We start from the raw sequence: 24,162 nt of genomic DNA, 5'->3' as shown, positions 1-24,162 counted from the left end.
TGTGAGCTCTTTAAAAAAAAAAAAAAGCAGCGAAGTCAACTTTAAACCCCGCGAAAATAAAACGCGTTCTAAAAATACGAGGGATAAGATGAGAGATCTCTGGAGAGCTTCAGGAATGCTGTTTGAAAAGGATCCACGATGTTCGCTGAAAAGGCTTCCACAACTCTAAGAAGAGTCCACTTCATGAACTGTATTTACAGCACACTGGGCTTAAAATAACTGCTTTTGCTGGCGGGTTGTTGTTTTTTTTGTCACGTTTTAGAACAAAAGGGCGAACAATTCAACTGAACCATTTTCAAAGCGTAATATTAAAGCAATGCATTCTGTATATTAGGATGTGTTTTGATGAATTATTGAAAACATGAACTGATTTTAACACCAAGTCCAAACCTCAGCGCAAACCGCTCACCGTGACGAAAACACTCCACCTGCCCATTAAACCATGTAGTTTACGCGCAGATGCGTGTTTAAAATAGATAATAAACACGTTGTCGGTGGTATTTTATGCCATTCGTGGCGTTGTAAATCATGTAATGTGGCTCGGGAGTGCGCTACTGTATTCAAGGCTGCGCGCATCCATTATAATAAACTATGAATAAAACAATTTCTGACTCGTAAATAAAACGGTTGCATCCCTCAACACAGTATATACACTGTATGCATCGGCAGTATGAAGGCAGTCCAAATAGGTAACGCTGCTTACAGCTTATATGTTTGAACCAACTTCATGGGGCTCGACGCACACCTGAAATCACTGCGGCAGCGACTTCAGCTCCGACTGTCACAACCTCCAAACTCACAGGCTTACCTTATCACCATTGTGCTGTCAGTTCGAAACTCGGTCTCTCCCTTTATTTTTCTGTACAAAGAGAAGTTTCTTTTCTTTTTTTACATCCAGTAATGACAGTCTGGTCCTGGGGAAATGAAATAACGTGGAAGAAAGAAATCCGTCCTCAGGTTCTTCTTCTTTTTCTTCCTCTGCTTTCCCCCACGTCTGTTCGCTCTTATTTCGTTTCTTTCCTCGGAGTTGTCCGTCACCAACGCATAAACGATCTTCGGGGCGATAGGACCAAAAAAAAAAAAACCCACGCACGTGGAGCGTGTATGTGATGTATTCTCTGGGTTCGGGTCTGTCTGCGCTGGGCTCTGTTAGATCTACATTGAATTGAACGTGGCGAGACTGTGCTTGTGTTTGAAGAGTGCGGCGTGGCTGGGACACACAGCCCCTCGCGGTCCTTCTCTCTCTCTCTCTCTCTCTCTCTCTCTCGCTCTCTCTCTCTCTCTCTCTCGCTCTCACACTGTCTGTCTCTTTTTCTCTCAGTGTGAGTGTGAGAGCGAGAGAGAGAGAGAGAGAGAGAGAGAGAGAGAGAGAGAGTAGGAGGGGTGACGTCACACAGTGAGGTCCCACTTTTTTCTATTTTTTTGGGATCAACTCCCCCCCAAGTCCACTACAGGAATATGCACTTGGACATGGCTACGTTACAGGATGATTTGTGTATGTGGGTGTGTGCGAGCTAGTGGGTGAGTGTTTGGGTCTGACTATTTAATTATTTTTTTCCCAGTCGGTAAACCGTGAGAACACGAGTGCATGTGTGACACCGCATATGTCTGCGTATGTTAGTTATGCTACAGCTATGTTATTACGAAGGAGGAAAGTAAACACATACTGTATGTGGTACAACAGACCGAATATTATGGAGGAATTTAGATAAAACGGTTCAGAAAACTGAGAAAAAAATGCACTTTCCATAATACGCTATTAAGGGATTCAACTGCAGTAAACGGATTGAAAGGATGCAAAAATAACTACATTATTATGCCAGTTTGTAAAAAGTCTAAATTCATGCTTTGTCAGGCCTGTCTGCAAGACGACAAGCAATAAACTTTTGAAAACGCTCTTTTTTTCCGAATGTAGTTCGGATCAGATCATATAAACCACATGATGCATTTTTACATTACATCAGGTTTTATATGCTCAATAGAGGTTTTTTTAACTTAATGTGAATATGATGTTGTAACTGTAGCTGTCAAATAGATCCAGTACAGTAAAAATACAATATATTCCATCTGAAATGTAGTATGCCTATGATGAGTATGAGGATAAAGTACAATCGAATTTAAAACACGATACCTACCTCAGGATATTAAGTTCAGTACTTAAGTAAATATACTTTAAATCCTTAAAGGTGCACTGTGTAATGTCTGGCCACATGCTCCAAACAAATAGGGGGCAGCATTTCACCTCTACTACTTGATCTATACCAGGGATTCTCAAAGTGCAGTGCGCGCACCCCCTGCCTCCAGGGGGTGCGCGAGAGGAAAAATGTAATGGTGGTCTAATGGTGTAATAATTGATATTAAATATAATTTTAAAAAATGTAAGTGGGATTTTTCACAAAAACATGAATTATAAAAATTCCCTTTGTAACATTTAAATTTCAAAACTTACAATTTAATAAATAAATGCACTTCTGCTCCTGCCGCCAGTCTTTTACGTACACACCTACACGTAGCCTAGCTTGTGCAGCTAACGTCAGCTAACAGCTCACTTCATTCATTCAGCAACGTTCATGCAAATATGCTAAATTGGCTGAAATCTGGGAAACTGTCAGGTGGGACATCTGAAGCTATCAGTCATAAAAGAGGAGAGGGACAGAGAGAGAGAGAGAGAGAGAGGAATCGGAGGCGAGAGAAACGGAGAGGTGCGTTGGGGAGAGACCGGGAGAAGAAATCGAGCGGGAGTCAGAGGAAGATGAGACGGAGGAGACCGAAAAGGAGGAAGGGATTGCACAGACAAATCGGGAGCACATAGGCCCATCTCGGAGTCGAGGTGAAAAAAGAGGAAATATGATGAAAATGATCTGGGTCTGGGCTTCACTTGGATTGGCAATGCAGATTGCCCAAAGCCACGGTGCGTGGTGTGCAATGAGGTTCTGGCTAACAGCTGTCTGAAGCCCTCTTATTTACGTAGCCACCTGAACACCAAGCATGCCAGTGCAAGTCAAAAGCCCCTTACATTTTTTATATCGAAATTGGAGGAGTTACAAAACAGCCAAAAACAACTGCAGTCTCATTCATGTGTTGGGTCTACAAAGAACGCACTACGGGCTTCATATCTGGTCAGTTACAGAATAGCAAGAAAGGGGCTACCGCACACAATCGCCGAAGACGTGTGCTTGCCAGCTGCCAAAGAGATGGTGGAATGTATGATTGGAGAGTGTAACTTTATTGTAATTCATTTCAGATTAATGTAACCGCTATGTATGGTTAATTGTAAATTAAATGTGATGCAATCAGCCTCTGAGCCTGTGCGTGTGTCCTCGCCATCCTTATTGCTCTTTAAAAGTGACGCCTTGTGTAACTGAAATGTATTGAAACTTTGTTGTAGTGTTTCAGGGCGTTTTCACACCCGTAGTTTGTTTGCTTTGTTCCGATTCAGGGATTAATATGATACAATGTTGCAGTTGCCCCTTTGTTCAGTTTGTGTTCACACTGCAACATTTAACAGCGGACTAAATCTTGTAAACAAACGCCACGCAAACTGTTCTCTCATTGGTCCGATTGTTATGCGACTATAAATAGGCTCTGTTGATTTTTTTTTTTTTAAGGTGTGGGGGATTGGGGGTGCGTGAACCCGGTTGGGATGTAGAAGGGGGTGCGTGGCCTAAAAAGTTTGGGAACCGCTGATCTATACAATCTGAATATACAATCAACAGTTATGAAGTTCTAACAAACCCACAGCAGGGCAAAAATAAGCTAAATTCGACCAAACTGTTGAAACTCCGAGAGACGGTCAAAATAACACTACTAACTTAAAATCTTCATGTGTGGCTCCATCTGTTTGTTTGACGGTACAGTCCTTGCTTTGCGGCACAAAGCAAGGACTGTACTGTCCATGTATGTTTGGATAGTTTGTTTGTGAGATCTAATCCAAGGCGGCATAAATGAGGAAACCACTCGCCCTCCCCACCACCAGAAGCCCAGGGAGACAGACCTTCAGAGAGCAGAGTTGTAGCAACACAAATGCAGCGTGGGGTCTGATCCCTGGGCCCTTCTCGGACTCCCCGCCAGATCAGCAAAACCTTCTGTTGCAGACGTTACACAGGTTAGACCCCGGGGCTGCCGGTAATCACGGCACGCTGCGACTCCCGGCGCTGGGGTTTGAGCTGGCTGAATGCTAGTTGCTACAACTAACCACCAACTGAAGAACTGCTGCCTGCCCTCCTGCCGGCAAAGTGGTCTCCTGGTGGCGGCGAGGACGAAATGAAAATAAAAAGACGTTTTCTCGTTTCTGCAGACTGCACGCTACAGTGACAGTGGTATTACAAGACAATACGGGCTGGGGCTAGCTGTTTAGCATGCTCATTTCAGGAGATGAATCTACAATTCAAGACAGACGTGTTTCACAAAAAGTCAACACTGTAACCTTGTGACATTTTGTTGATATTACTTATGTTTTTCATTTTTCTGAACTAAAATTCTGGCCAGATCTTACACACTGCACCTTTTAAGCCAGTGAGAGTTAAAGCCTGGCATAAATGGATGCTTCATGGTAGTAATGTCAGTGCAGACTCCATAAAAATGCCAACATGTACAATACGATGATTACAAACTCATCACTAACAGCCACACTATAGGTCCCTGTAGAGATGTTATATCGATTTTGTTGTCAGGCTGGGACTTGAATGTGTGTGCATGCCTGTCATCTAGCATTTTGTTTATTTTTATCAAAGGCAGTGCTTCAGCATGTTGGGAAAGCTGCCTTCACATACCGCATCGTGTACTCAAGGTCAGCCTGTCGGAGCAGCCAAGCTGAGCAGCAACCTCTATAAACCATGTGTAACGATCACACATTTCATGTAATGATTCTAAGGCGCGATTGATTCACGTCCACCTTACTGCAAAGACATAACGGTGCACACAGCAAAAAGGGACAATGTTAAAGGGACAATGTTGCTCCTGATAACACAGTCAAGTGTAGGGTCCTCTGATGTAGGGCTATACAGAAAAATAGCAGCAATGGCCCGGGGAGACAGATGACTATGACCAATTGTGTTTTGAGAAAAGTTGCTTTTTGTGGCAGCAACCCAAGCCTTCTGATGAACAACCCAGCCCTGCAGACACCAAACATTCAGCATCCAGCAATAGTTCTCTGAGAGACAGACTACCGCAGTCAGCAGATCTGTTTCTTTACCTGCACTCAGACATGCCATGTATCCGATTGAGTAAGTAACTGGTATAGTGATTCATACCTGCAAATTATACCCAGGCTCCATTTATTAAGGGCAGCATACCAGATACCGCCTCCACGTGCAGATTTATAGGCCAAAAGAAAGTGCTGGTTTTTGTGACAATGAACAATAGAGAAAATTGATGAAATTACTGTGAGGTGAACTATTGCCCTCGACTGCTAGCTATGAGAAAACACGGTGGGAGTGATAGCTTGTTGTGTCTCGAGGCACAATGTACTAAAGATCACAAATGTCTGATTATCTAACTTTCGCCGAAGCAGTTGTTTGGAAAATATTCATATTTATCAGGAGTATAGACTGAAGGCTGGAACGCGGTCCTGGTTGTGCACAAGACATCCAACACTGATAAAGCTCTTGCTCTCTTTCATAAAATGGTATCGGCTCTGTAGCACGAGGCCTGCCGACGTTCACCTCCGATGCATGACTGTAGGGGGTCTTACTCTTTTTCAAATCCCTCCAACGTATTCGTGATCTTTGAATATAATTGGATGACACTAGTTAGTAGATTTATAATCTAACCTTGTGCTTTCATATTCTTGGCACCAGCTCCAGCAGTGATACTGCAGCACTTGTTTGATAAATGGGTGCAAGGGTAGGATTCATCAAGAGCCTTCCTTCCTGGCCTATCATGGCTGAACTTTGTCGCCCAACAGGACACGGTAGTCTATAAACCATGTGTCCTTCAGTAAGAGGGATCCAAGACAGAGAGAACCTGAGTGCCGGGCTGAGATGCGGCATTATCGCGTGCTGAAGTTCGCCTATTAATACTCTTGACAGTGGGAAGGCCGTTTAACTCACTTGGCAAATGTTTTCTTTGTTGGACAATGACACCACATTACTATTAAGTGAGCCAACAGTGTTTGATAAACTGCCTAAGGCACGTTTATATCCATCCACACACGTGTGGGGTCAGGTAAAGTGTAGCACTGATTGACATTTACTTTGTAAATACAATGCAAATACAGCTAAGGATGCATGTCTATACAATCAATGTGCATTTGCTTCGAATGGATGATGTGAGCAAATCTTCTGTTTGTGTTTTTCCTGCCCACACAGGAAATATATGGGGGCTATTCAGATTTCACAAAAAATAATTAGCATTGAATATTCTCATTTATTTCAAGTCTTTTCAGTTATCTCCCCTTTTTTTGTCTTTTCCATACTGAAAATGGCAGTGGGTTGCCTTACACGCTGCCAAAGAATAATTGAATGCCATATTCTATAATGTGTTAAGTAAGGGCTAGTATTCATTAGTAGCTAAAAATCACTTTCACCATACACATTTATATATTGTTCCGTTTGTTGTTACACAGAGTATCAGAACCAAAGTTAAATATCTTGGCAACTACTGGATGAATTGCCATTCAATTCTCTACAGATATTCATGGTCCCCAGAGGATACATTTTCACTTTCAAAATGCCCTTACTTTTCTTCTAGCGCCACAAGCAGGTCAAAGTAGGTACGTATCCTGTGAAATATCTCAACATCGACCAAATACCTGCAAAATAATCGCATGCCCATCAGCCTTGAGAAGTACTTGGTGTTTAGTGCTAACTAGCAAAGTAGTATGCTAGAGTTGGTGGATACCGTGTACTTAAATGATACATATTCTCTCTCAACACTGTCTTTAGAGGTGGCAATGTGGACTATGCAAGTAACTGAATGAAGCAAATCAATTATAGATTCGGTAGGGTTTCTTTTCCAGGGTGCAGTGTTTATCCCAGTGGGGATAAAGGTTAAGAAACAAACAGGCAACACGGGTAGAAAACCAATCAAGTTGTTCTTTAAGTTGCAAAGAAAGTTGTTTGCTTTTAGTCTGCAAAAAAACAACCCATGTTTTAAGTGATGCTTGTCGGATACATTTCCACTCAGGAAAAGGCTCAGACTGGATTTTGTTGCTAAATAGGCTGAGGTCAGTTCCATTGTAACTCAATCCAATAACTGCCATACCAGTTTAACACTTGAGATGTGGGAGGGCCGACAGCTATTTTAGAATGATTTTATTTCTGAATAAGTTGCATGTACTTCTGATCATGCAGCCTATTTATAATTCTGCAAACAAAACTGTCAATGTCGCATTTAATGTGAGACGGACAAACGTGCAAATACAATATCGTTCACTGTCAATCTCCCTATAGCCTGGGGTGCAGGCCTTTTCACCCTTGACAAGTTGTTGGCGAATTACAAATGACTGTCAGTCAAGTCATTACAAAGACGACACCATGTATAATACGGCGGAGAAGAGAGACACGTCGTCTGAATCAAAAACAAGGGCTGTTGTGTTCAGCCCCTCGCGCCCCAGAGATGATACATTTATAGTCCCCCCCTTCCTCCTCCTCAACCCCGATCAAGTAAACCAGTCATCGTAAAATTAATTTCCCCATCAAGCGAGACTCACCCTCCTCAGGATAACAATCTATTTTAAGCGGATAAATCTAATCCAATGTGTTGAGATTGACTTGTTTATGGCCGCTGCCCAAGCAGTCAAGAGAGGTAGGGGTAGGGTGATGGGTGGTGGTGTTAGGGCGGGGTGAAGCGACAAATACCAAGGTGATATTACACACATCTCCAAGGCAGGAAAAATGTAAACCAACACTCAAGTGTAGTCCTTGGCCGAGACATCTTATACTGCTCTCCTTCTTAGAGCCTGTCAGACATGATGGATGGATAACCATGCAGCCATGCTTTCACGAGCATTAACAGCCATTATTATGTACATGATAGGGAAGAAGTGGTACATTTATTGGTCTGATGTCCGATAGCTACATCTGGAGCCTTACACAATCAGTGACGGCGTCTATATAATTCACATAACATGGAAAAACAATGACAGCGGTGTAACGTGTCCCCCCGGGCGAAAACACTCTCCAACGCCTCCTCTAGCCCGATTATTAAATTAACCCTATCAAGAGTCAAAGTAAAAATTTGGGCAAAACATATTTAGTTATTATTTAATAAAAGTTTTACACTGAAAACTCAGCTAATCTGCTTCATCAGGACTATGTGCTTGAAGTTTGATTATATTTGATTGACAAGTCAGGGAACATGATCAAACAACCCCACAACTTTATTTGAATGTTGCTAACTTTAAAAGGTGCACAGCAATGTAGGACGTCGACGTTTTATGTAAAACAAACCGGTTCTAAATATGTCAGAAAATGCTGAGTTGATGTCAGGCCCCCATCGCTCATATAAAAGAGGCGAGCGAGCAAAGAGCACTGTGGTAATACATTAGCTCTCACTGGTGGCGCTGCCAGCAGTTTGACGTTAGATATTAACTATATTTGGAGCAGCTGACTGCAGCCTGGTGTCACAATACCTTCAGAGCTCACTGCATGTAGTCTTAAACCCTGGTGAAGCTAACGACATGTTTAGTCTGCTGTGACATTGCCTCAGATTGGAGGAGCTGACTGCAGGCTTATCTTACATGTTTGATCAGCTTTGATTAGCTTTCAAGTAGCTTTTGACTAGAGTACCCAAGAATAGCAAAGGACACAGTGGTGAGACCACCGAAGCAGGCGTGACTACAGCCTGTGCTGTATGGAGGCAGCATCCATTTCTTGTGTATGTTCGTGTTTATCATCCATAGTTCAGTGTGCAACAATGCATAATATATTGTCTGCCACAGAGAGCATATTGTCAATGAAAAACGCAATAGGCTGCACTCCTAAAGAGGGCGACTTGAACTCTTACGTGACCTGAACCGCTCCTCCTGTTACCGTGACGAGAGGCTTGCGCTTACTCATCTGTACTGGAACTGCTGAGTCATGAGTAGTCAATATCACTTTATTATGATGTCGAGCGAAATCAGATTCACGACGAGGCCCGTGGATGGGACCTCGGTGTGATTTAGTTTATTGTTGGCATGGGGTGCAATGAGCTGAAAAGCAATTAGGTCCATTAAGAGATCATCTGGGATGGCACGTGCAGCCATTGGTGTGTGTGCGGCAACCTGCTCAGAAAAATCGAAGAGAGACTGCGGTGGCGAGGGAAATGGGCTTAGACAGATTGAGTCAACTCCTGCCTGACGGAGTCCCTCTGTGGAACTCGGCTCAGGACACCTGTCCGGTGAAACCATGCAATCTGAATGTGTGTGTGTGTGTGTGTGTGTGTGTGTGTGTGTGTAGTGTGAGCATGCGCATGCAAATGAACTCTGTGCTCGATGTATGAGCCCCGAACAAGTTGGCTGTGACTATAAAATTGAGATGGAGAATGAGGAGTGGAAGGCAGACCATTCCTGACCCCGCAAGCACGTCACTCTTAATTGTGAACCTGCGTGAAGTTCCATTTTACAGCTGTGGAGGGCGCTTCCTATTAGAAAAAGAGGCCGTACATAAGCAGTAAAATTGTAAGGAGCACGCGCACACTCCTTCAAGCGGGGGACATCCGTCACCACGCACTGATAGATGCATTAGCCGCTCTGCTTTTGAGTTATATTGTGTGCCGTTTCCCTGCGAATGCAAAACATCCCAAAACAATGAACATGTGGTCTGTGAGCTCTATGCACATATATTATAAGCTGCCGCTGAAATGTGTTGTTGATTAATCAATTTGCTAAATGAATCAATGGCAATTTCAATTATTGACTAACCATTAGTCACTTATTATGCAAAAGTCCAAACTCCAGCTATTTAAATGTGGGAACATACATGCATGTTCTTGTTCTATTTCTTCCTAAATACGATGTATTTGGGTTTTGGACTTTCTGACTACTCAAGCAATTCAACCTTACCTTATGTTATAGGCTTTGGAAAATCGTACTTTGATATTTTCTCTATTTTATTTTATTGACTAATTGATACGTTGAAAAAACATAACTTTTGGGGATAAAAAGATTACGGTCAAGTCAAGGGGCAAAGTGATGTTTTCTCTTTTTTAATTTCTTTACATATTTAATAGTTGTGGAAGACATGAGTGTTGCATATACTCTAATGTGGTATGGTTTTATACTCCACCTCTGCTCCCAAAGCAGTGGTTGAGGAAGGCCTTTGATATAAACCTCCACAGGGAAGATAAGATGAATATTGTGAAGAGTACTGACGTGATAATGCGACACTGTTTTGATGTTGTTACAGATCTCATTCTCTTTTCTTCTTTGTAATTCTCCATCTTGGCTGAATTCGCATGGCTGTGTGCGATCAAAACGTATGCACTCTTTTCCTGCATGTTGATCTTTTCCCATCTCCCTCCACTCCCCTTCATTGTCCTTTCATTTATTTAAATAGTCCCTACTCTAAAAGCCTTTTTAACTTTCCCTGCCATCATCTTATCCCTGTTATTTGCTCATCCACTACCCGCTCTACATCAGCTCTTTCTGCTCTCCACCACTCTAACTTTTCTTCCCAAAACTAATAGTGACATACATCATCTCTTTCTATATCGCTTACCTCCACTCCCTCTTTCTCTATCTCTCTCTCTCTCCCTCTCTCCCTCTCTGTCTTTCAGCGTGTGCGGGCTGGCATCGGGTATTTACGAGAAACCTCTCACCATAGCCGATTGATCACAGCCATTGTTTGCACTGGGTCCTCCATTTTACAGTTCAGTGTTCATGAAAAGGAGCTTTTTCCACTCTCGCTATCTGTCAACCCCCTCAACCCCAAAATATATTCTCTCTCTCCCTTTCTCCTTTTGGCCAGTGATCCCCCGCTGACATTTTCACAAGCACACCTTCATCAATTTCACACCTCCGATGCCCTCTTATGCCAGTGAGGAAGGGAGGAGGAGGAGGAGAATTGATGGGTGAGTGTTGACAAAGCTGGCTTGAATTCGAAGTCAAGGAGTGACAAAGTTCTTCAAGTGGAGGACAGATAGGAGATGGAGGGTTATCGATATATATGTTTTGTCAAAGTCCACCAATGAAACATCTGAATGATGCCAAAACAAGTGTTCTGATTCAAATATCTCCATTAGAGTCTATGAAAATCAATTTTTCATGGCGTTGACCATGAAGTGACCACACTTCCACAATGAACAGTGTGAGCCTCCGCATCTCAGCTTACCATTTGCTGGCCCCTGTAGTTTGCCTCTTTCTCATTAATTCCTTCCAAAGATGAGTCATGCAACTTATGCTATAAAGTCAATAACGCAATAAAATTTGTGATGGAAAAAGCCAACCAGAAGGTAAACATCCCCCTGTGCTCACTTCCTCCCTTTAGTCTTGGGAAATTAGGCCATTCTATCATCAGCCAACTGGTGCATTTATGAGCCGCTGAAGTAATTGGCGGTAGCGGCGAGATCTCGGCTGAGACAAAAGGCAAGCGCATTCACCTCGACAGAGCCTTCAGCGAAACGCTTCAATGAAATAACAGAGAGGAGATAGAGGAGGAAGAAGCGAGTGGAGCAAAAGAGAGAAGCAAGGTGCCTCATTCACTGGCTCAGGGGTTTATGGGATTGCTTCCAGCTGTCACTCTGTGTAGTGAATCCGTAGCACCGTAATATCTTAATTGTTTCAAATTAAATGCTCGTAAAATGGCAAAGGAAATGAGTTTTTTTTCTCTGGCTAATCCAAAGCAGCCCCTTGACTTACATCTGGGCCCGCTTTAAGTGAGAGGCGGCTTAAAAGGTGGAATGGCTCCCACATGAGATGGCTATGGATAGGCTGCTGTGGAATTAGTCTTTATAGGTTGTGAACTACTAACCAATTACTGTGCATGTGTGAATCAGGTGTGAATCAGGTGTTTCGTAGCTCTCTTTTTTTCTTCCTTTTCCTTGTCTCCTTTATAATTTTCCCTGTCTCTACATCTTCATCTTGCCCCCCTTCTGTCATTCTTTCTCTACATGTGTGCACATGAGTTTATGTGTGTACTTATATATGTTTATGTGGAGGATGTGTGCACGCAGAGGCTTATCATAATAAACTGTCTAAATATCCTGCAGGGATATCACACATTTAGTCCCCCCCTCACCCCGCCATCTCCCTCCGGCACTTCTGAGACCTCAGCTCATTCCACAGCACACAGTCAAATCACTCAAGCAGCTAAAGGTCCTGAATGACATCAGCCTTGCTGTCAACTACACTCGCACAAATGTATGCATGCATACACATGATGCACACACCCATGTTGGCATACATGCAGACGCATATAAAGCCCTTCCTACCTCAGTCACCAAGAATAACCAGCGGACATACTGCTATGAACTCGTAGCACGTTCTATACATGCAATTTACACACTAAACACGTGCATTCTGTCATGGAAGGATGAGATGCTTCTCATGGCTTTGCTGACCACAATTCCCAGTCAGAATGGATATTAGAGTGTCCCATTAGCTCCCGTTAACTTGACATCTTTTCTTCCATTCTTGCACAAATACCAGCTCAAAATGAAGCTCCTAACAGGCAAATCCAGCAGACAATTATATGCCATTACATCTGCAAAGTGGTTTTGTGGTGGGGGCTGTAGGTGGCTGTGACGGGTAGGGGCAGTGAAGTCGATTATCATAAAATGAAACACCAACAGAGAAGGCCTGACACCTCTCCACTTGGAACCAGACACTGATTGAAAAAAGAAAGAAAAAAAAGGAGCTGAAGCATCATCATTGCCTCACAATGCAGAGAGTGGCTTTCATTCTACACAGCAGATGGTGATACACAAGTGCCACGGTAAAAGTGAAACTGAATAATGCTTGAAAAGTTTCTGACACTTCTGCCATCAACAGTGCCATCTGCAGTTAGTATTCTAGAGGAAAGCAGTGTGTGTTATTTGGTGACTTTGTCAACTCGTCTCTCAATGAGATCCAGACTGCAACAATAATAATGTCATTAATAATAATGATAATAATGACTATATGTTTTCTTGTGTCCCCCATAATATTTTGGATCAGATAAAATCTGAAAATTACGATGAAACATGGAAATTTGAAAATATGTATTTATTTGACAACTGACAAAATTACAGGGCTGACTGCTGTATTCTGAACTAGCTATCAGGGTATTTCCATTCATTTGCAGATGCTTAAACTGCACTTATTAATACATTTATCCAAATTTGGAATGTGTTAATGTGTCTGATGTTGTGTTGTCAGCTCTTTCTGCTGCCCCCAAGTGGCCTGACAGATTGGTTATTATTGCAGCTTTACGTTACACAGAGCAATGTTTTTCACCAGATCAGCTGAGCTAATCAAAGGGAGAAAACATGCCTGAATATAATAGAGGACAATCATGGCATGGAATCAGTCTTTTTCACAGCAGATATTTTGACTTATTGTTGGGAAAGCACAGGTGTTACTAACAACGTTAATGACAGCTCCGTTCTATTCGAAAGTCCCAGTAAGCCATGACAGTGTGACAGTGAGCCCGTATGCATAATACCAGAACCCTGAAACTGAATTCACTTATTTAAATGTCTGTCTAAGTCTATCCTGAGGTGAGACAAAATACGCTGAGGCCCCACCTTGATGATGACCTTACGATTCTGGGTGCTGTAAGGACAAATGTTTGCACCCCAATGTCCTTCACTGAATCCATCTTTTCATTTTCTCTGCCCAAACTCCTCATTGAGGTCCTTATTCTACCTCTGACCGTTTAAATGTCTCATCTGCGTGCCGCGTTGTTTCAGTGCGCTGCAGAGTATTCTCCATCCTCTCCTCTGGTGCTTCACATCCCATCTCTCCCCTCTAATCTCTACTCCTGGTCCTTTCATTTCCATGTCTCTCCGCTCCTCCCCTACCCTCTCTTCCCTTCTCACTCTGTATTTTCTAGCATCCTCATTCCCTTTTCTCTCCCCTCTCATGTCCCTCTCATCACCTCCACTCCTCCCATCCGTTTGGTTTTGTTCCGTCCCCCCTCCCCTGCACACTACACAACTTCTCCTCCTCTTCCTCGCTCCCTCGTGTGCTGTTGGATCCTCTTCCCGCCTTCCTCTCACATTTTCTGCTTCTCTGTTTGTCTCCCTTTACCATTGTTATTACCTTTTCGGTCCTGTCTGTCTGATTATCTTGTTACTATCTTGTTGCTACTACTATCTTGTTCTTGACCCGATCTTTACATGTTCCCGTCCAACATCTCCTTTTTGTCACTTTGACTTTTGTCTTTGCGCTACTTAACCAGCCTTTATTTGTCTTCTCTTTCCTTTAACCTACCCTCCGCTAGTTTTTCTTATGCCCCTATGCCAGAATATGTGCTCTATTACAGCCGGTGTCGCACTCTGTCTCACTCTGTCCTCTCCTCACTCTCTCTGCCATTTTTGTGGCCTTTCGCTCTGTGCACATCTAATGGCTGGGGTGTAATCCACTGGCTAATCTGCTGACAGCCTGTGTGACAAGGCATTAGCTTTGTGTCACTGCCTGCCATGCTGCTTCTCAGCGTGTGTGTGTTAGAGCGCGAGAGTAGAGAGAGAGTCTATGAATGCTAGTGTGTCCGCATGCAAACGCAATATGTTTGTAAAACTTTGTGTATGGGGTGTGAGTAATGGCTTATGTGTGTGTTGCTCCATGTCAACCGGATGCCCAAGCGTATAATTGACACTGTAGCTCCTCAATTTTGCATGGCCTTTCACCTTTCCATTTTTTTCCACTACTTATGTCCACTGCTGCACTTTCTTTTTTTTCCTTTCTCTGTGGGTGATAGCAATTTTAATAAGATACAAGGTCAGAGTGCTGGTGGATACGGCGAGAGGCAGACAGGCCAAAGTTGCCTTGTCAGGTTGCCCCTCTGCTCTGTCAGGCATCCAGCCGTGTCAAATAGGGCTCCGTTTGGAAACAAATATTGGATTTTCTATTGTTTCCACCGGAAAAGTTTGGACATAATTGTATTTGGCACCAAACGCTGCTGCCATTTGCTGCTTATTGACTCATAACATCATTGATTGATCTGTTAACTATGTTTTTGATTATTTAATCAATTGTTTAGTCGATGCAAAGATATTGAATACTGATAAAAGAGAGAAAAGCAGACAAATCATCACATTTAAAAAGCTGTATCCAGCAAATGTTTTGCATTTTTGCTCATGACCTTGAAAGGAATCATTAATGAATCACTTATTAAAATTGTTTTTGATTAACTAACTGTTCCACCCCCTGGTTCCGTTGGGTACGTCCTGTGGCTCCGCATATGCTCCACAAAAATCTCCTTCCTCATCTCAGTCGCCATCTCCACTTCACCAGCAGAACTCACCTCGCACTTGGCCACATTTCTCTCTTTTTTTGTTTAGCTTCTGTCCCTTTCTTTAGTGGTCCTCTCCTCTGTCTCCACCTGAGTGATCCTGTTATCACAGCTCACCTGTCGCTAGATCTGTCAACAGCCACAGAGATTACACGAAGGCCGCGGAACACATTGGGCTCCCCGTTGGAAGGGGGTGGGGATTGCCTGATCCCCTGATGCTGATAAACTGGCCGAGGCTTTGGGGATTCAAGAAGGTCCCGTCGGGAATTGGGTAGGGGATGTGTGTGTGTGGGGGTTGCTATAGTCAACCTCAAGTCTACTTCTAATCACTGGGCCTTTCAGAGGGGATAAGGCAAAGGAGAATGGGAGCTTGGTTTGGAATGGAATTAGGCCCTGATGGAGCTGGGGATAAGGTTGTTTGGACTTTGATTTGATCACACAGTTTGCTTGAAAGCTTTAGAGTAGCATGTTTGATCAAATCTATACTGCCAACATGCTGTACAGCTTGGGTTAAATACATTGGCAATAACAAAAACAACAACTCCTATTTGAACCTAAGTCAACAACATGCATGTGTCATACACATGTCACTTTGCGTTTCGTAGCTGCTCATAATTGATATCATATTAGCCGTATTGGCACGGATCTGCCAATGCCTTCTGAACGGAACATTTTCCAGCTAATGAATCATAATCCCCGGGGAACTGGGATTCATTTCATTCATACTAATTTTTAGGTATTCCTTGATCCATCCCTCCAACTCCCCCCCCCCTTTTTTTTTTTTTGACTGTTGCCACATGGGGGATACTTCTGCCATTCAAGTGAGAACAGAGCACAATTATCATTGATTCATGCGCCATAAAAGCAAAGCAGAGTGAGACAGACTCTTATGAAACGGGGCTTGCCAAAGTACTGTCAGAGCTGGAGTTTGATGGCTCACTCGTCCGTGGCCTCCGCATCATGTTGTCTTCACCAGCTGTTGTTTGACAGAAAGGGATTCTTCCCGCAGTGTGCAAAGACACAGCTATCAACTTAAGAGGCTTGACAGCAGCTCACTATGGGGCCGTTTTTCTTCTGCATTATATTAGGCCTTACTGGTGGAGCATCTGCAAATGGCTTAACGCGATACAACAGAAACAAATTCTGAAAGAAAATCCCTGAAAGCAGAGTGGACCCCTGGTGGTCTCTTTCTCCATAAAATAGCGTGGTATTTCTTTACAATTTTGGATTATATGTATGTTTGTAAAATACACCATAAAGATTTTCTTTTGGATTTGATGGTGGCTTTATGTCATAATATTGTGAGTGTAAGGGAACCAAGGCCTAGAGAAGTGCAGCAACCAATAGAGTCTTGGGAAGCACTGAAATAAACTGCCTTTTATTGATCGGCCCTAATTACAGGAGTCAATGAAATTTATGTTTTTCAGGCTTGCCAGAAGCCTCTAATATGCCATACTGAGTTGAGCACTCACTTCTAATGGTGAGTGATCAAATGACAAACTGTTCTGCTAAACAAAAGCAGCACAGAACAAACAAGGAGGGGGATAAAATCCAGTCTGGAGCTACATTGCCAAACAAGGTTGTCAGGGCTTAGCATTTTCAGTTTTTATACTCAGTGTCTGAACAATTGATAGCAAATCATAAAATATACCACTACCTGCTATTTAGTGTGGCCTCCCAAAAAAAATCGAAACCGTGTTGTAGAAAACAAAACCTGCAATGCTTACGAGCTCTCTTTTCGTTTTTTTGTTTTTGTTTGCTCCTTTCAGTATTCAGTCAACTTTAACCACGTCAGCAAAAAAGGCACAACTGCATTCTCCATCTTCATCACTGCAAATCAGCATAGTTGAGTCAAACCCAGCCCCTGCCTATGTAGATGGTAAAATTCAATGTACAATACAATGCATGCTACGAGGCTTGTTGATGCTGATTGTGAGAGCAGAGCCGAGCTCCCAACACTTAGTAGATCATCGTAATTAAAACATAAATTGGAGGTATTGAGCTGCATGGAGTCGCCAGCGCGGGCTCCAGGGAAGCATTGATTCACGCATGCACTTGGAAACAATCGCTCTGATTTGCTCGGAGTAAAATATAGAAGTCTTGTAAATAAAATCAATAGCAAACAAGCGGCCCGGGCTCCTCAAATAGTAGACAGTGAATTACAATCAGGCTAATGATGCTGGAGGCATGAGCGAGCATGGGCACATGGGAGAAATGCAAGCTTTACAGTGAATGCAGGGTAAGATACAGCACGTCTAAAATATGTGTCCGAGGCAAAATCTCTTATTGGATGAGTATTGATTGATTTTGATGGCCCAGTGAGATGTTTGAAAGAAACTCAGGAAAGACAAGACACTGATTGCACAAAGGTTTGTCAGGTCAGTCCTCATTATATAGACTTCTGTACAAATATACACTGCACCTTTTTAAGCTTAACACCAGTGCTTTGTGCCGCGTTTCCATGTTTGGAATTATACACCTGTTGACGACTAACACAAAAGAAGAAAACATAAACCATAATTTGTTGTTTTTTTCACAAATGTTTGGAGAAGCAATGAAAACGGTTTTTAGAACCCAGAATAAATCCCCTTAAAAGGCAAATTACAGCTAAATATTGAATCCGAAATATCCTTGTAAACTGTTAAATTCTCCCCACAGAAACATCTTTTCATTTTCTTTTCTGCTGGCATGAACACAGCTCGGCACTGTGGAGCTCTATCTCAATCAGCCATATTTGTTCAGTTGAAAGCAATCCTAATTTACCCCGAAAATTAGCCCTACTTAAGATAGTCAAGAACAAGAAAGCTTCGTGCAACCAGTGGACTTTGATGTGCATCTGAAGCCAGAGTCAAAGTCTGTCTCCTGATGAGAGGTAACGGAAAGGATCAGTGTCTAGCGTAATAACAGCACAGCCCTGATGCAATCTTTACTACATGCCATTTACGTTTATACTGAACAATAACACATTCTGATAAATATGCTCAATATAATATAATGTACACACCTGCTGCAGTGCAAGGCCTTGATTCGTGCCATTTAGGGAATTACATACCTAGCTTGTGAAGATGTCCAGTAGGTTTGCATTGCTAAACGAGTAACTTAAGCTCGTTCGTCTTGGATATGAATGGTCCGCACTGTAGGGTCTGCTCAGGAGGTTACCTGAGGTATAATCTAATCTAGTAGAGCTGTACAAGTCTGGGTATTTACTGACTTTACTTCAAGTTCAAGGTTCACCTCCAAACACACTGCAGAGTTTTTTTTTCTTCTCTTTGTAAAGCTAATATAGCGTGATGAGAGAACAGAAGCACAATGGTTGCTTTCTGCAGAGGTGCCATGTGCTATGGCTGAAGGAACATTCCCTGAAATGGCTCTGGGTGCACACCTGAACCCTGTGCTCCACATTTCTGATTTTACATCTTGCAATGTTGATGAAAAGCAACAAGGCTGCACTCACTGCACAAACTAGAAACATGAACGGTATACTGGAGTTTAATTTATGCCTGCGTAATCCGTGATTTCTGGTCATGTTTCTTTGGACTAATCATGCTGTGGGCAGTGTCCTTCACTGCTGCCAGCCCTCACGTTGGGGAAAAGAGAGGGGTCAGGAGTGAATGGACACAAAGTAAAAGAGAGAGGACAGGGAGAGAAAAGCTGTTGCAGATGAGCGCAGGCATAACAACAGCTATGGGGAGAGGGGGAAAGAGGCTACAGAGAGAGAGAGAGAGCGGGGAGGATGTACAGGGAAAATTGGATAGGGAAACAACAGAGGGTCGGGAGAAGCAGTCAAGATGAGATAGCATGGGTAGAGTGGCAGCAGAATGAGAGAGGGTGGAAAGGAAGGAGAGAGGCAAAATTGGAGAAAAGCAAAGAAAGGTGGTGGAGGAGAAGCTTTTCCTATAGCCCTATACTGTATCCTCAAAGCGGCTTTCATCCGCCCTCACATCACCAGCCTTAAGAAACCCCTCTGCAAACTACACACAGACGCACACACACTAATTATTCCAAAAAGTGTCCTTTGACAGTAATAACAAGTCTACCTTTTGGCATCATAAACATTCTTTTTTTTATGAATTTTGTTGCCCCAGGGAATTGCTCAAAAAGGTAGACGGAAAGCCAAAAAAATATTTCCTCTAAATATATAGAAAAAAGGAGCCTCGCGAGGGAGATGAATATTGAAGCCTTTCCAGCTTGAGAGACAAAGCCAAAATAGAATGATTTGTTTTTCTTTTGTTCGACAGCAAATCAAAGGGGCCACTCACACAGGTATCGTAGTACAGACAAAAAGACAAAAAGTGAGCATGTAAGTGCAAGCATACGTCCTGATGGAACATCTTTCCTTGTATTATCATAATAGTATTATATAGGGTCAAATCAAATTTCACTACATGCATTATGTATGCATAAGCATCGTAAAGCCTGAGCAAAGGCACACATGCACACAGCCCCAATGAATGCTAGGAGCAGATAGGAGACAAAGGAATTAAAGCGAGGCTGACTAACGGAGTATGACGTGTCCAAGGCCTTTCACTAATTATGCCCCCACTGCTACAAACTGTTCCCTTTCTATGATCCTCTGAAACAGGAGGCAGGGGAAAAGGCTGCAGCAATTACTGATGAAACCACCCCATAAGTCAAGTGTGTGTTAGTCAGTGTCAGGATGTGGGAAACAGACACTTTATTATAAAAGGGTTCCATAATAGTTATTTAGTTTGAGATGGCTTTTGAACAATCTGGCATTATTTCAGTGACACTATTTTTCTAAATTGACCTCAGAGGTGCATACTGAATGTGCTGTAACTACAGAGTGCAGTTCAACTTCAACAGGCTTCCATAACAAAAAAAGAATCTACATGAAATGGTAATGCATTACTCTCTGACAGGAATTTAAGGAATACAACTTAATGCATGTAGCAAGAGCACTGTGCATCACAAATTTCAACCTTTTGAAAGAAAACAGATGGAAATGTTTAATCAGCTAACGCAAATTGATTTGATGTAAATATCTATGAAAATAGAAGCAATTCTTTCAAACTCCACGATGTGAACTCAAGCGGTTCTCAGGTTTACCCTGTTTGGACTGGAGGCTGTTGAACCTGGTGAGGTGTTCTCTGGACTTAGCCCTCGCTTGCATGGCATTCGTTGTCAAGTTGCCTTTAACTGAGAAGTAACTGCTAATCTACTGCGTGATTTAAGCTTGTAAAATGGATTTTCTATTTTATAATCTTCTACTTTTACACACTTGTTACCCTTTTACACATGGTACCTTCAACGTCCTTTGGGTATAATTATCTAGGTGGTTTTATTATATGCTGTCGGTGTCCTTTATGGGAAAATTATTCTGGAATGATTAGCTTTGGATAAGATGAAGCATCTGGCTCAAAAGACTAGGTAATGCCGGATGTTGCATATAATGTGTTCGGTGGAAGCTCTCTGGTAATCTATTCTTTTGCATGGATGAATAACAGTTCACATCTTTCAAAGATGGACCAATTGTCAGACATTTATCCAAAATATCCCCCCTTTAATTGAATCTTAAGCTGCAAAATGCTTTCCGTGATCAAGTCGAAGGATGGGTAAAACGTCTTGTCAGTCTTTAGTGATTGGCTCACGTTTGTTCCCTAAATTCCCCACCTATTGATCAAACCCAGCCCCTGAATCCCATCTCGGTGAAACAGAGCCAATGAACAGCATCTCAATTAGTAAATATGGGGCACTCAAATGCACCCCCACTTTGTGGTAACGACGAGTGTATTTTTTATTTTTTTTTTTACCTCTAAACTTTTCCACAATGTATCTACCGAGTGTTGTGTCAAGATGTTGAATGTATGCTCAGCAAACCCTAACCATACAAACCCAAGAAGATCGGATTAGTTTTTGCAAACAAACTGCCCAAACAAACACCCACATAGATTTATGCTGTTGTCGAATGACCCACATGCTCACTTAGATTTGTGGCACTCCACCAATAGACTTCACTGTTGCATGGGCAGCAGAGATGATGGGTGAGGCTGAGATGTTGCAGCATGCCATTTATCTCTGTCAGACGTGGTTGAGCACCAGTTCTTATTGGCTGGGCAGGATTCGTGATTGCTAAAGCGGCACCCCCAGTCTCTGAGACCATGCTAATTAAACAGTGGGGAGAAAAGAGCAGGAGGCCTTCACACTCTATCCTCTAAGGCTCCGTTCTGCTGCAACCATTATTAGCACACACAGTTCTTCTGAGACGGGAGCAGAAAAGGAAACCCAGCTTAAAATGTCATGACCCATCTTTGTTGTTGACCGTACAATGATTCTCGCCTCAGATGTGATTATAAAAGCTTACCTTTCAGCACTCAAGCGACCCTCCCAACAGTTCAAGAGCTGCAGGACGACAACAAACAACACGTTAGAATGCGCTTTATTCACCGTCATAAAAGCTGTTATGATAAAAAAAAGAAAAGAGTTCAAGAGGCAGAGGTGAAGATTGTGATTGTTCCAACAGCGCAGTGATCTGCTGCCCTGAGCTTGAGCACACATTCAGTACTGCCATTTCCTTTTATAGTGTAAAGGGCAAGCATTTATTACCCACTGATTACATTCGGCAGGCATATGTGTCTGACACTTAAGCCCTTGTAATTTTCCAAGCCGTTACAAAAGCCCCTTCTTCACCGCTGATATTCAGTCACTGCTTGAATGTGGTATGTCTAACAGGGATTTCATTGGGGCACCAAAAAAGGAGTCGTGAGAACAAAGAAGAAATGGGAGTTGGGGGGGCGCTGAGCAGCTTTTTAGTTTAGTATTAATTAAAATGTGGGCGGCACTCAAAAGGTCAGAGATTGACCAAAAGAAAGAGGAAAAAAAGGGGCACGTCACTGCTGATTGTGTGCATAAGGCGCTCAAGGTCTTGTAGATTAATGCAAGTTCACTTTCAAAAGGGGAATCGAGAGAGAATTAGTTGTGTGACTGATAAACAGCATATCTCCGTGCTCTGTTTTCTTCCCCTTTTTCTTTTCCAGCTGGGAGATAAAATTCAGGCTTGGCAATGGTTGCCATCGCAATTGATTCTGGCAGAGGAATATGACTGCAGAGTATGAGGGCTAAGTATCTGAATAGCTGCTGTCAAAATGCTGAAGGGGAATTTATTCCTAGTTTATATGCAAGCTATATCATGGAGTTACTGAGACTAAACGGCCACAGTTTGATATACAGTATGCTGTCATTCCACTAGCGTATAATCGCGGAGCTGTTCTAGACGCAGGCTTATGCGGTGCCGTGTCTGGATTCAGTGAATGCAATGGAAGCATCCAATAATTTGCTCGGATGTGACAAATCCTCTACATTTCAAAATATGAAATAGTCTTTGAACCGTTGTTGTAATTACCACAACCTTAATATTGGTCAATGTCAGCTTATGTGTGAACACTTTGTAAATCTGATACATTTGAGTTTGAAAAGAAATCCATTTTGAACGACGCTCGGCATCAATGATATGATAGGAATATAATGTGCGCATCTTTTGGGAAGGAGCCAAGAGTTAGGAAAGAGGAAATTGGTAGCCCCATTGTGTCTGATCTATCCCTCCAGTAAGAAAGGTGTCTTGACCGGTGGGGAATACAGAACATGATTAATAGGTACACTCCAGCAATCAGCAGGCAGTAAGGGAGCCACCTGTCAGAGGTCCTCCCGCCCTTCATAGATTTATGGCTAATAATTGGCCATGAATGTAGCCAGCCTGGTGCTATCAGAGGCTCACAGGGCCAGTTGGTTAGAGATACAAACAGAATGAAATCAATCTGTGGGTTTCATGCTGAATACTGTGAGAGTATGCAGAGATGCAGAAAATACATTCCAAGTGAAAATGCTTGTGCCTGTACGAAACTGAGGATAGCTCCAGACAATGACGTTGGTTCCCGAAAATAGACACATTATGGTGCCCAAGCCTGTATTCACTTTAAATGGCAGACCTTCCTGTTAGTCACTCTGCAGTGCTATGAGCGTACGCTTAACATTACTAATTGGATGGTTTATTAAAAATAATTTGCTGCTCAGGGTCCACTCAGTACATTTCAATCTTAAACACTCCACGGGGTGTGATAGATTAAACAAGCACTGTGTATATTCAGCTGCAGCTTGACACCTTGACAAGTTCTACATTATGCCTTAAATATCCCCAAATAATGAAACTAGCATGTGTAACAACTGGGGACATAGACATGATGACCTTCTTAAAACACCATCTGTTGCACAGCACAACCACAGCAATGGCAAGATTAGCCAGTGAGGCTGAAAGAGTCACATTATATGACACCCACAGTGTCCCACCGCGTCGTAAATGGCAAAACACAGTATCTCCACTTTGCTTAATTCCAAATGGTATCGTGCGTTGACAATGTTTTGATTCGAAAGCCAGCGGAAACATGTCTTCGCTTTTGTAATTATTAGAATGGTACGATTTGGTAAGCACAAAGGCGACTGTAAAACACCATCATACGAAGAAAGAGAGCGCCGTAGATGGTTGACATTTCCATTTGTATCTGTGACAAGCGATCAAGCTTTGCAAAGAGAGCGATATTATCCTGCTGTATGTAAACATAGTCTGGGAATATCAAACATGATGAACAGTGATGATGTGCCGCCTGCCTAAATAACCCTGGCGATGACAAGCCTTGGCGCTCCATTTATTCTCACGCTAATATCGCCCGCCTCCACCTTAGCGATGCCCCTCCCCCCCCATCCCACTCCCCGTTCACCATTTTTTTTCAATGCCTTCACTTCATATAGTATTTCAGGATTTGAGACAGTTCTTTTTCTGTACACCTTGGGGTCACTG

At 42.7% G+C, this 24,162-nt stretch overlaps 1 protein-coding gene across 30 annotated transcripts in view; it reads right to left on the bottom strand.

The window, feature by feature from the left end:
* The window catches only part of LOC116385427 (receptor-type tyrosine-protein phosphatase delta), a 327,744-nt gene that overhangs the window by 121,338 nt on the left and 182,244 nt on the right, over window positions 1-24,162 (bottom strand). For 29 of the 30 annotated variants that reach the window (XM_031850888.1, XM_031850897.1, XM_031850902.1 and 26 more), the window contains one exon: window positions 21,676-21,713. The gene's annotated coding sequence lies outside the window, so the exon portion shown is untranslated. Of the gene's footprint in view, window positions 1-808; window positions 1,274-21,675; window positions 21,714-24,162 lie in introns of those variants that run through there. The other variant, XM_031850890.1, reaches the window with a different exon arrangement.

Source organism: Anarrhichthys ocellatus, unplaced genomic scaffold (assembly GCF_004355925.1).
Source record: "Anarrhichthys ocellatus isolate YVR2014 unplaced genomic scaffold, GSC_Weel_1.0 scaffold11, whole genome shotgun sequence".
In the NCBI taxonomy this organism is placed as follows: Eukaryota; Metazoa; Chordata; class Actinopteri; order Perciformes; family Anarhichadidae; genus Anarrhichthys; species Anarrhichthys ocellatus.
This window is presented reverse-complemented; position numbering and strand designations above follow the sequence as displayed.